We start from the raw sequence: 10,406 nt of genomic DNA, 5'->3' as shown, positions 1-10,406 counted from the left end.
TGAGGGTGATGAGAGTGAGTATCACTACTGTGAGTCAGGGTCTTACCTCGGAGACTTGGCTGGCCTGGAACTTGCCTCCTGTCTCTGCCTCCCCGGTTCTGGGATTATACACATGCACCAACATGCTGAATTTCTTAGTAAGACTGTGCTTGTTTCTGCCAAACTATCTCTCTACTTTGCCATCCACTGCATGATCTTTTAAACATCTCTTTACCTGGGTGTGGTGGTATGCCGCTCTAATACCAGCAATAGGGAGGCAGAGTCAGGATGACTGGGAGGTATGGGCTGCATAGTAAGACCACGAATCAAATAAAAATAGCATATCATGGGTATTTAGTCATATGTATGTGACATTATGAGTATGATATTCAACTAGGCCCCTAATTAAAATGTTTCTAGAATGCAGGACAAGTTCTCATCCCTTCTCAATCTCTCCCTCACAGAGCTTTTTATTTATTCTCCTTTGTGACCAATGCCTCTAGAGTTGAAGCAGAAAGGCCACTCCCAGTTCTCCTACCCACCCGTTTCTGTCCTTTCTTTCATCTGCTTCCTTTGCCAGAACACTGGCTCTCAGAATCCTGTTTCCCTGGAACATAGGCCCTAGGATTCACCCTGAACTATTTCCTGGGAACTTTTTTCTCAGATGCAGCCACTTCTTCCTTTTACTCAGTTCCTTGCAGTATTTACCTTGTTCTCTGCCAATAATTTGGTTATTATACGAACATCCCATTTCTCCTGCTAGACTGTAAATAAAATGTCAAATGGTGTGTTCAGGTGGGCTAAAGCTTCCTTGGGAAGGTGCTGTGGTCTGAGTGGATCAGAACATAATGACAGTGTTAGAGGCTGAGCACAGTGGATCATAACTTCAAATCTCAGCACTTTAGGATTGAAATGAATTCAAGGCCCACATGGGCAACATATTCCTATCTCGAAAAAGGAAAAGGAGAGGGGAGAGAAGCATGGAGAGGGAGGAGGTAAGAAAAAGCTAAGACATGTCAAGAATAGGGAAAACAAAAACCAGAAATTGAGCTCACACCTCCCAACTTGTAATGCTCTCTACCTCTGAAACATTCTGGCCCTACCAGACCTGCAAGGGCTCTTCCTTTCCTTCTACCTTGTGGATTTATTACTAAACTGCTTACAAGATGAATGGAGTGAAAGAATGTGAAGGGGAGAGGGGTTCAGGGTCTTACTTTAAAAGATCTCACTTTGGAGGGGCATCGTAAACAGGACACAAGTCTGTAATCTAACCCCCTGAAGTTGAGGCAGGAGACTCACTGGAGGTCAGTTTCAGCTGCAGAGAAGTACCCTGTCTGCCTGTCCCTCCCATTCATTGTGCTGAGTCTGGAGTTACAAAGATTTAGCAGGCTAGGACTGACACTAGTGCTAAAATGGCCTTTGTTTTGTTTTGCTTTTTCCAGACAGGGTCTCACAATGTGTAGCTCAGGCTGTCTAGAAACCAGGCTAGCTGCGAACTCAAGAGATCCACCAGCTTCTGCCTTCTTAGTGCTGAAATTAAAGACATGCACCACTGCATCCAGCTAGAAAAAGGCTTTTTAAATGTGAGCCATTTAAGGTTACATAGGCCATCTTACTTTGGTAATAAAAGTTTATTAAAGAATAGAAAAGGCCAGGTGTGGTGGAACATGCCTTTAGTACCAGCACCTGGGAGACAGAGGCAGGTAGCATGCAAGGCTAGCCTGGTATATAGAGGGAGTTCCAGGACAGCTAGGGCTGCATAGAGAAACCCTTTCGAGAGAAACAAAAGAATTAAAAAAATAATGACTTCAAAGGGGAAAAACAGGGGACTAAAAAGATGTACCTTAAAGTCATGTAACTTTAGTAACACTGCCCCATTTTAACAGGGTTAGGTATGACTGCATCAATCCTTTTTGAAAATGAAGACAAAGAAAAGCCACATTAAAAAAAATTCTACTGCACCATATTGCAACACGCGAACACTGAGGAACATTCTGGTGCGATCAAAGCTTCAGTAACCACACCGGACTGGTTCTTGCTGGCCACGGGGAACCCGTTTCCATAACGGAGCTCCGCATCCCGTGGAGAGGCGGGAACCTCTTCCTCGGAATACAGTCCCCGGGCATGTCTACAGTTCTTACATAAACTAGTGCACAGAGAAAGCCCCGTGATGGCGCCCACCCGCCTCTCGTGAAATACTGGTGTCGCTAAGCCGAGGACTCAGGACCGTCCCGAAGGCTGCTGTTAGCATGAACTAGCCGCCGGTTCACAAAGCGGATCGTTAACTGCTAGCGTGGAGCGCAGGCGCCTCAAGGGCGAAGGCGCGCTCTGCGATCCGCAGGGCCGCGCGCCCTCTGCCCCGCCTACGAGCCTAGCAACCCGCCGGGGAGCGGCCGGTAGCGCGAGGGCGGGAAGCGAGCGCCCGGCCAGCACCTGCAAGGCCCAGTGGTCCCGCCCCTTGGCCCCCTAACTGCGCAAGGCTGTCTTTCCTCTTCCGCCCCTCCCACATTCCCCGGCGGCACAGGCCCCACCCCTCTCGCGCGGCAGACCAGCCGTCTGTGACGTCGCAAGCCCCGCCCTCTCAATATAAATACTGGCGTCTCCGGCGCCGCCTTCCCACACTCTCTGGCTCAACTCTCGGCCGCGGTGTTTCCGTTTCTCTCCCTGGTTGTCGCCTGCTCTGCTCTTCTCATCCTTCTCGCTCTGCTGCTCTGCGGAGTGACGAGGCTGAATCTTCTCCCCACCCAGTTCGCGCTTTTCTTCTTTTTCTCGCGCCGCTCCATTTCTCCAGTCCGGCTGCCGCCGCCACTGCTGCTCAGCTGGTGTCGGTGCCGCGCGTTTCCCCCACGTCGTCCCCGCAGCCTATGGCCCAGGCCGCCTTGGGTATTTCTGCTCAAGGTAACCACATCCCTCTTTAAAAATTCCGCCGAAAAAGAGAAGACGCTTTACCCGACTCTTTGGGCCGTTATCTCACGTGAGTACCGGGCTTAGGGGCGCGGGAGGGTCGGGCGCCTGGGCTGGGCCACGCCGCCCTCGGTGTCCCCGCAGTGCCCCGCAGCCGGCGGCCTCGAACATGGCGGCCGCCGGTGTGTGTGGCGGCTGCCGGTGGCCCCGGCGGCAGCGAGCGCCTCGCGACTCTGGGCGGCAGCCTGCCGCGGTTGGGCGAGGGGGCGTGTGCGCGTGGGGCCCCGCGCTCGGGGGCAGGCTGGCGGTGGTCGCGGTTCCTTCTCGGCGGCATGCGGCCCCCACCCCACTCCCGTGGTGCATTGCTGTTTCCGGGGAGGGGGGTCCGGCGGCAGCACTGAGGGCTGGGGGGGTCCCATCGCCCCCTCTCGGTCTCAGTGCCTGCAGGGGGTTGTGGTGCGGAGTGGACCGGCTGCGGCGGCCGGGGCTCCGGGTTATGAATGAAGCGGGGCGGGCCTCGAGCCGGCATCTGGTGACAGCTGGGAGGAGGCTGGATTCTTGCGGGCGGGGGATGGGGTGCAGAGTGCGCGCTCCCCCTCTGGCGGTGGAAAGTTGACCTCACTCGGGGCCCGGCGGCGGGGAAGCCCCGGTGTCAAGTAGCAAGCGAATAGGCCTTTGGCCCCTTCTGGAAACCTCGGCGCTGCTGCCCCGCCCCTGCGGCTCTGCTGATTGGGCCAAGTCGCTTTCACTTACCCCAGTCACCTCCTGAAGCCTGGAGATTAGTCACCATGGCTTCGTTTTCTAGTCCTCGCTGTGATCGCGGGACAGAAAGAGGGCAAGGGGTAGGTTGATGCGGCTTATTAAGGGCTATGTTGGCTGCCAGCAGTTGGTGGTGGTGAAACGTTTTACAGGGATCATATATCGTGAACGTGTGTTTGTTACTGGTTAAACGACCAAGAAGGGGGGGGTGTTTACAGCTTCAAGGTATTTGAACAGATTGAACTCAGTTTTGTGGTGGATGTTAGGTTGTTTGTGTACTGTCGTGTTTTACCATTAATATATAGACTGGGTGAGAGCTGATTAACTCCCTTACTCAGGAAAGGATTATGTGGACTATGAACTAGCCTGGCAGAAATAGATCTGACAGAATGCTTGGTACCCTGAGGAGTTCACATTAAGTAGAAAAGGATGTTTAAATAAAAAATGGTAGATTAATCGAGTAATCAATTTACTTCTCTCCTAAGGTTTTAGTATGATTCCCAACAAAGAAATCAGAGTGGTACTTTCCAATTTAGATTCCACAGCTAACATTTTGCTATACTTACCTTCCAGCCATCTTACTAATTCTGCATTTCAGACATCAGAATGGTTCATAGCTCTAACTTTAGTATTCCAATATATTAAATACAGTTCTATACTCAGCTTTTAGTAATTGGCAGTAAAATTCCCATTACTTATTTGTTCCGTTTGATTAGTTTTTATTTTTAGTTTGTTTGAAACAGGGCCTCACTTTGTAACCCAGACTGAGTTGTCAGTTTACCTCCCACATCAGCGTGGTGCTAGGGTTACAGGCTCAGGACCAGTCTGGCTTGTGTTTAAGAAGTTTTTTATTTTTGTTGTTTATTTTTTTTATTGTGTTTAGGAAGTTTTAACAAAGTGATTCAGGGGGTTGTACACTGTAATTCCAGGAAGTTCTTGGAACTAGCCTTGGCCACTTAAAAGCAAAATTCTGTGTCTAAAGAGGGGAGAGACAGCTTTAAATCTGTCAAGATATAGAACATTGTTAACACCCCCACAAAGCTCTTGACAGTGAGTTCACCTCAGTTTGTGTGAGGCCTGTTTAGTCTTCTGTTTTTATCTTGTTTTTTATATCAAGACTTAAATGGAATCAATTGATATGTCCTCTTTTGTGTAAAAGGCTTTTATTTAACATGGTTTTGTATGTTAATAAGTTAATAGCATACTTATTAAAACATTGCCTGGCCCAGTGCTTTTAGGGAAGCAAGGGCTAGTCAGATCTGAGAGTTTGAGGATAGCCAGGGCTGTACCGAGAAATCCTGTCTACAAAAAACAAAACAAAACAATAAAAATCCAAAAGCCAACCAAAGTAAAACAAAACAAAAAATGGGAAAGTTGCAGAAATAGTAGTAACATTTGTGACGATAATGCCGAGGGGAAAACAGTTTTGAGGAGTGTCAAGGTGGAGCTAGGTTTGCAGTTGGTCAGGTGCTTACCTAGAATCTCCAGCCCTGGGTTTGATTTCCAGCGCTCTAAAAAGCAGGGAAGAAGCACATTTGTGATCCTGATCCTGACATTCACTGTAATCTCAGTCAGCACTTGAGAAAGTGGAGGCAGGAGGATCAGGGTTTGACAAAAGTTTAGGGCCAGCCAGTCTAAGGCAGCTTTTTTCAGCTTATCTCCACCTCCTCCCCAGTTCACACAGGTCATTCTAAAGGAAAGTAATTTGTCTTTCAAACAAAAGTAATTTGTTTTGTTTTTTGTAGACAGGATTTCTCGGTACAGCCCTGGCTATCCTCAAACTCTCAGATCTGACTAGCCCTTGCTTCCCTAAAAGCACTGGGCCAGGCAATGTTTTAATTTGGAACTCTCTAGTTCCAGCCTGGAATTCAAAGATCTGTCTGCCTCTGCCTTTCAAATGCTGGGATTCACAGTGTGAGCCACTACTGCCTGGCTAGGAATTTGGTTTTTTCCCATATTGCCTTTCATCCTCATTTCACTTCCCCTTCCTTTATATTTTCTCTTTCCAGGTTAACATTTGCGTTCACTCTGTATGTTAAGGCCCACCTTACCCTATGCATACTTTTAGTAGCTATCTCTGTTAAATGAGAAAGTTTAGCTATCACTGAAGGACACTAGTGAATGTCTAAAGTTTCATGTCCTCAGTGTTTCACAGCATTGATCTGAGATTGCTGTAAGCAGCAAAATAACAGTAAAATAAGAAAATGATGTCTTGTACAGGATAATTGTTACATTCCTTAGGAGAGTTAAGATGAGCTAATTCCTAGCATGATTAGGTTTTTAAAATTAGGTGTTTGAAGAAGTAGAATGTTTTATAGATTAAAACCTGGGAATGTAGTTTGTTAGTCAAGTACCTGCATCCACGATGACCATGGGTTCAATATATAGTATGGTAACAAAGTTGCTAGTTCAGTGTATTATTTAGAATCGGAAAGTCATAATTTTTACAAATTGTTGTGAGATAGCATCTCATATAGCCTAGACTTAAGTTTTCAACTCCTTATGTTGGTGAGGGTGGCCCTCAACTCCTGATCTTTCTGTGCTTTTTCAATGATTTTTCAAGTGCTGAAGATTACAGCCCTAGGTCACGCATTGCAATACATCAGATATGAGTTCTCAGCAACCCTGAATGCTTTTTTTTTTTTTTTTTGGTTCTTTTTTTCGGAGCTGGGGACCGAACCCAGGGCCTTGCGCTTCCTAGGTAAGCGCTCTACCACTGAGCTAAATCCCCAGCCCCCTGAATGCTTTTAAGAGTGGTCAGTTTTCCTCATTAGGTAGAATATTTTTTTACTTTGTTTAGATTTGCCTAGATCTTGCTTAGGTAAGATGTCTTTATGAATCCGTAAAATACTCCATAAATCCTGGGATTACATGTGTGTACCACCATGTCTAACTTTTTAGTATTGTAGTAGGAATTTGTAGCAAAGCATACTATGAACTTGACCTAAAAGGTATTCCAAGTAGTTCCAAGATTGTGCTGGGACATTTAAAGTCATTTTTGTCATTTTGTTTAAGATAGGACTTAGTTAGCTATGTAACCTAGGCTGACCTTGAACTTCCTGCTTAGCCTCCCGAGTGCAGAGATTACAGGTATATGGTACCATAAACAACTGGAATGTCACTTTAATAGAACACTATTAAATAAACTAAAATTTATTAAGTCATTTAAATTAAACTGCTTGAATTACAACCTAATTTTTAAAACACAGAACTTTCTATTTTCCTTTGTTTCTTTAGGGCGAACTTTCTGACCGAGTATACAACTACCCAGAAGGCCTAGGAGAAGTGCTGTATAGAGAGCAGTTCGATTTTAACGCTGAGCCACCTTGGGAACCTAGCTGATGATAGGGGGGTTCCATCTCCTAACTTGTCCATGTAAGTATCTTCACATCCAAGGAGATCTTAATACAATTGAAATACTGCTTCAGTGTTTCTCAGAATTTGGAATTATCTCTCCCTCTTCAGACTCTTAAAATTGAACAGGTTAGTTAACAGATGTGACTGGTATGTTATATGTATTATTTACCAACAATAGAATCACTTGTAACTTTGATTTGAATGTATAATAAGTACTGCTATATTTAGTGTATTAAGATACTTTATTGAGGTCAGCTTAGTGGAGAGTGCTTGCTGTTCTTGGACCCCATTTTGGTTCTCAGCACCCTTGTTGGGTTGTTCACAACTGCCTATAACTCTTGCTTGAGAGGATCTGACATCCCATCTGACTTCCTGGCACCTGCATGCATATGCACATTCTCATTCGCAGAGATGGGCATAAACCAGATAAGTACAAATAAGTAAAATCTCTTCTTTAAATTGTACTAGTCCAGGTTTTAATATGATTTGGAGAATGGATTTTGACTTTAGGATATAATTTCTCATTCAGTCACATACGTAGTAGGTGTAAGTATTGGCTGAATCATAAAAAACTCAGACTTTTTAAAATTGAATCCAGGGCTACATATGTGCTGCATTGAGTTAACATTCCCCAGAATCAAAGACATTTTAGAAAACATTCCCTTTGTGTGTAGTGTGTAAAGTGATGAGGGGGGTAGCTCATAGGACTTAGAAGTTTTGCTTCTACCATGTGGGTTCCAGGGATCAGATCCAAGTCTTCAGACTTGGCAGAAAGTGCTGTTACCTGTGAAGCTTAAGAGTATGAGTGTGTTTCCTAGTAACATACAGTAACACACCTTGCTGGTCAAATGTTTTGCTTTATTTTTTTTCAAGAGTTGTATATTTCTTTCATAAGTGGTTTCATCTAAGTTTGTAGAAACCAATTATTTGAAAGATAATATTTGAGACTCCCAGCATGCCACATTCTAGATAGTCAAGAATATTTTTTAACTAATTGATATTCTGTGCATAGATTAAGACTGGAGCCACTGTTGGAACTTAATTTTCTAGTAAGCTTGTTTAAGTTTGAGGGGCCCATCTATCTGTTTATTTAATTCTTTTTTAGAGAATGAGTTTTCTCACTATAGCTCTTGCTGCCCTGTATAAAGCAGGCTAGATTTGTGCTCACAGATCTATGGTGCTATATATACCACCATTTCCAGCTACCATCCAGTGCTGGGACCATGGAGATAAGAATCCTGGGACTCACTGACCAACCAGGTTAGCCTAATTGATAAGCTCTAGGTGCAGTGAGAGGTTCTGTTTGAAAATGTGGATGATTTTTGAGAAACAACACTTGAAATTTACTTCTGTCCTCTGTGTACACACATGACTTGCACATACAAATAACTACATTGTAAAAAGTTAGAAATTCTGCTTCCAGGTTTCATGAAATTGAAATTTGGGGTTTTGAAACTTAAGTGGGTTTTTCATGGGAATAATAGCAGTACTAGGGGGGTTGGGGATTTGGCTCAGAGGTAGAGCGCTTGCCTAGCAACCGCAAGGCCCTGGGTTCGGTCCCCAGCTCCGAAAAAAAGAAAAAAAAATAGCAGTACTAGGAAAAATCTCAGATGGGTCAGTTTCAAGTTACTCCTCAGCTTGTTGCTCCTTTGTAGTGTAGTCAATAAAGTATTCTTTTTAAAAAGAGAAAAATCAAGCTAGGTGGTGGTGGTACACACCTTTAATCCCAGCATCTGGTAGGCAGAGGTAGGCAGATCTCTGAGCTTGAGGCCAGCCTGGTGCCAAAGATGGGGGCAGGAAATGGGAGATGTCTCAGGAAAACTGAAAGGTTAAAGTTGTGTAATATTCTGGTTATAATATAGATTCTATTGAATAAAAAGTTTCAGAACCATGCACTGTACACAGCCCAAGCATTTGGGAGATAAAGAGTGGGTCGGAACTCATGGCTTCTTGTCTGGGCCACATGAGACTCTGTCTCATTCATTGTAATAAATAATAGATTATAAGGTGGACTTGTTTGCTTGTTTTGTTTTCACCAGTTGGGGCTTATTTTTTACATTGGTGCATGGGGAGGAGTGTGGGGTGGTAGTACACATACCACTGCAGACTTACAGAGGTTAATGGATAGCTTGTGGGAGTCAAACCACCACGTGAATCCTAGGTATTCAGGTTTCCAGGTTGCATGTCAAGTGCCTTTTCCAGATGAGTCATATTGTCAGCCTATTAAAAAAAAGATTTTGAACAGATTTTAGGGTAGGGATGAATAGAAACGAGAGGTGCTCCAGGGAAGAGGAGAGACATACTGGAGTATGGGTGTAGACTTTTCAGAGGATAGTAGATGTAAGGTAGAAAAACAAACTTTTTTTCCTTTTCTTTTTCTTTCCTTTTGAGACTAGCCTTAGCTGATCAGGAACTCACTACATGTAACAGGCTGCCCTGAAACTCTCAAAGATCAGCCTGCCTCTGTCCCAAGTGCAGGGATTAAAGGCCTGTGCCACCAAGTTTGGCAGTTTGTATGGAAACCTAACTCATTTTTTGCTTCAGTGAACATTCAGTATTGGACTTGTTTATTGTTGTGTGGATATGAGAGGGCTATTTTTTGGTATCTGTTCTTTTGCAAATATTTACATTTGTTTATTGAGATGTGTGTGTGTCTGTGTGTCTGTCTAGACATATGCCACAGACTGGACAACCTATAGGCGTTCTCACCTTCCACCATGAAGGTCGTTAGAATTGAACACAAGTGTTAGGCTTGCTGCATGTGACAACCCTAAACTAATTTGGGAGAAAAACTTAACCTGAATCTGTGCTGACTTGAAGCTATTTTTATTGTGTCTATTTCGTTTTAATGTTCTTGAATTTTGTTTTAGAAGTACCATGTTAACTCAATCTCTTGTAGAGTGTTACATAATATCTAACATGTACCCCATGATTGCTCTTAATAAATTCATAGATACATTGTTTCAAGGTTTTCCATTAGAATAATATAGTTCCTCAGAAATATAGTATCTTTGTGTATGATAGTTTGTGTCACTGGACTGCAAGTAGGGAATCATAGGATTAATCTTCTGCTCAACAATAATATTGGGAAGCCTTGGGAAGAGTTTAAAACATTGTCCTTCATGGAAATACTTGATATTTGACTATATGAACTATATTTGATCTGTGTCCAGTACTCTGGTAGTAGTTTTGTGCAGGTATTAATTAGTCCCTAGGATTGGACATCAGGATGGGTTTTCTTTTCTCCCTTTCCCTGGCATTTATTTATAAATAAATAAAAGTCAAGATCTCACTATTGTAGCCAATGCTTGACTGGAAATAACTTCAATCCTGCTTCAGCCCCCCTAAGCATTGTAGTTACAGACATACACTATTATACACTTGGTTTCAGGATAAGGTTTTAAATC

At 44.0% G+C, this 10,406-nt stretch overlaps 1 protein-coding gene across 9 annotated transcripts in view; it reads left to right on the top strand.

Moving 5' to 3' along the window:
• Positions 1 to 2,562: 2,562 nt before the first annotated feature.
• Azin1 (antizyme inhibitor 1) overlaps positions 2,563 to 10,406 on the top strand; it is a 26,822-nt gene continuing 18,978 nt past the window's right edge. For 7 of the 9 annotated variants that reach the window (XM_087558845.1, XM_087558849.1, XM_087558847.1 and 4 more), the window contains exons 1-2: positions 2,595 to 2,953; positions 6,880 to 7,017. The gene's annotated coding sequence lies outside the window, so the exon portion shown is untranslated. 9 annotated transcript variants of the gene reach the window in all.

The sequence above is a fragment of the Rattus norvegicus genome, chromosome 7 (genome assembly GCF_021556685.1).
Source record: "Rattus norvegicus strain SHRSP/BbbUtx chromosome 7, alternate assembly SHRSP_T2T, whole genome shotgun sequence".
NCBI lineage: Eukaryota > Metazoa > Chordata > Mammalia > Rodentia > Muridae > Rattus > Rattus norvegicus.
The sequence above is the reverse complement of the archived record's forward strand: the minus strand, read 5'-3'. Positions and strand labels throughout refer to the sequence as shown.